Source organism: Mandrillus leucophaeus, unplaced genomic scaffold, assembly GCF_000951045.1.
Source record: "Mandrillus leucophaeus isolate KB7577 unplaced genomic scaffold, Mleu.le_1.0 Scaffold1394, whole genome shotgun sequence".
NCBI lineage: Eukaryota > Metazoa > Chordata > Mammalia > Primates > Cercopithecidae > Mandrillus > Mandrillus leucophaeus.
In genome coordinates this window covers 44,115-46,840 of record NW_012101359.1, presented here as the reverse complement: position 1 = coordinate 46,840, position 2,726 = coordinate 44,115, and the positions used below count along the sequence as shown (strand labels likewise).

Below are 2,726 nucleotides of genomic sequence, written 5' to 3'. Positions count from 1 at the left end.
TTGCCCAGGCTAGAGTGCAGTGGCGCAACCTCAGCTCACGGCAACCTCTACCTCTCAGGTTCAAGCAATTCTCCTGCCTCAGCCTCCTGAGTAGCTGCGATTACAGGTGTGTGCCACCATGTCCGTCTAAGTTTTGTGTTTTTTGTAGAGACGGGGTTTCACCATGTTGGCCAGACTGGTCTTGAACTCCTGACCTCAAGTGATCTGCCCACCTAGGCTTCCCAAAGTGCTGGGATTACAGGCATGAGCCACTGTGCCTGGCCACATTGGAGCATTTTGGATTTCAGGTTTTCCATTAGGGGTGCTCAACCCTTAAGTATATAATGCAAATATTCTAAAATCTGAAATTTGAAACACTTCTAGTCCCAAACATTTCAGATAAGTGATACTCAACCTGTATGGCCATTTTGCAGATGAGAAAAGTGAGGCACAGAGATATCAAATAGCTTGGTCAAGTTTATACTGCAAATAAGTGGCAGAGCTGAAACTTGAATCCAGGCAGTTTAACTCCAGAGGCCCTGTTCTTGACCAGCGTATTATACTGCATCTCTACAAAAGCTAGTGCATATAAAGCTTTCGGTTCATTCTGGCAAGCTGTTAACAATAAATTATGGTTACTAGCATGACTGCAAGATTAACAGTGATCATACTGGAAGCAGCATTTTCACCCTTATTAATACTGTTCATAATGCACAAATATTAATGCACAAATATACACAGAGAACATATACAAATGGATATATAAATCTAGCGGATATTAAAGATGAAGTAAATTATGGCCTCTGATCAGAGTGACTGGACCCAATAAAGCTAAGAATTCATTATGTTACATAGCAAGGCAATTAAAAAGTCTCAAGAACAAAGTATATGAAGTTGGGTTACGTCTACGTTGTTGTAACTTATTATGAGTAGACTAAGAAATAAAAATACTGCTAAGTTTTCTTCCACTATTTTTATTATAAACATGTAATATACTTGAGAGGAGGTATAATTTCTGGTTCATTTTTGTATCTATGATTTGACCTTAGCCTAGGAGAATGAATGCAAGGCAAATAAATATTTGTTGAATTAATTAATGGAATACTAAGATGAAGAGTCAGCTTGGAGTTTGGCTCTTGTTGCCCAGGCTGGAGCGCAATGGTGCGATCTCGGCTCACCGCAACCTCCACCTCCCAGGTTCAAGCGATTCTCCAGTCTCAGCTTCCCGAGTAGCTGGGATTACAGGCACCTGTCACCACGCCCAGCTAATTTTGTATTTTTAGTAGAGACAGGGTTTCTTCATGTTGGTCAGACTGGTCTCGAACTCCTGACCTCAGGTAATCTGCCTGTCTTGGCCTCCCAAAATGCTGGGATCACAGGCGTGAGCCACTGCACCCAGCCCAGTGGTACACTTTTTAAGGATCCAACAACATAAGGGCCCTTTTAACCTGCCCAACAACGTATCCTTTAGAGAGCAGTCACCCTCTTTCATCCCAGACTCCAGACCCAGAAAGGCTGGAGAGGACATGGGAAAATCTATAGACTCAATTACGGCTCTGGATGTCCCCATTGGTTCCAGCTGGAACCAGGCCTCAGTCTGAATCCCAGCACTTATTTCGATTCTAATCTGCTTTCCAAAGGCCTTGAGATATCCAGTAGTCACTCTAAACCACCCTAAACATAAAGCAGAGAATTCTCTAACTCTCCAGTGCAATATTCCTTGATATACACCAGTACCTATCCAACTGCTCTATTTCATGAAGAAACTGGGACTCAGAAGGCTGTGACTTGCTGAAGGTCACAGGGGCAGAGCTGGGTGGACTGCACCTTATTTCCCTGGTCCCCTGTTCATGCAAATGCTGATATCTTATCTCCCTCCGTCTCCGGAAATCTCCCTCTGCACACTTCTATCTTACACTCTGGGAGACCAAGGCATCTTTAGCCGCCAAAACAATGCTCAAAGAAAGAAAAGTATGAGTAGAAACACCTGGAAGCTGGTTTGGTTCGACCTTCTAATGGTACACATAGCGGAAACCGAGGCCCAGGGAATAAGAGGGTCTTGCCTAGAGTCACATAGGGAGCCAGTTCTAGGCCACCACTCTCAAGGTTGCCTCAAATTTTGGGGATGACTTGTGGACTTGTGTGCAGTTTTTCCTTTCTGTTGCTTCAGATCACAAGTGCTCCTCTCTCTGCCCATTATACGAACAACTAAAGTTTATTATTTTTTATTTATTTATTTTTTTAGAGACGGAGTCTCGAGTCTCCCTCTGTCGCCCAGGCTAGTGTGCAGTGGCGCAATCTCGGCTCACTGCAACCTCCGCCTCCCGGGTTCTGGCAGTTCTCCTGCCTCAGTTTCCCAAGTAGCTGGGACTACAGGCGCACGCCACCACACCTGGCTAATTTTTTGTATTTTAGTAGAGACAGGGTTTCACCGTGTTGCCCAGGCTGGTCTCGAACTCCTGAGCTCAGGCAATCCACCCACCTCCCACAGTGCTAGGATTCCAGGCGTGAGCCACCGCGCCCGGCCTAAAGCTTATTTTTGATGTGTATGTGGAAAGAGGGGAGAGGAGTCCCCCAAGATGGGAACCTAGCGCCACCCAACACAAGGTCGGCCCTCATAACCGCTCTCCGCTTCGGCCAAAGGGCGCAGGTTGCCCGCTCCCAGTCTGCCGCTTAGCCCCTTTCTCCCACCTCAGGCTGAGTACCCACCGGCGGGCTCGGGGGCTGGAGCTGGGGCCGGCGGGAAC

The 2,726-nt window shown here is 46.5% G+C and overlaps 1 protein-coding gene across 2 annotated transcripts in view; it reads right to left on the bottom strand.

Moving 5' to 3' along the window:
• Positions 1 to 2,726, bottom strand: part of WDR31 (WD repeat domain 31) — a 34,081-nt gene extending 31,355 nt beyond the window's left edge. For both annotated transcript variants that reach the window (XM_011973688.1, XM_011973689.1), the window contains exon 1: positions 2,689 to 2,726. The gene's annotated coding sequence lies outside the window, so the exon portion shown is untranslated. The remainder of the gene's footprint in view (positions 1 to 2,688) is intronic.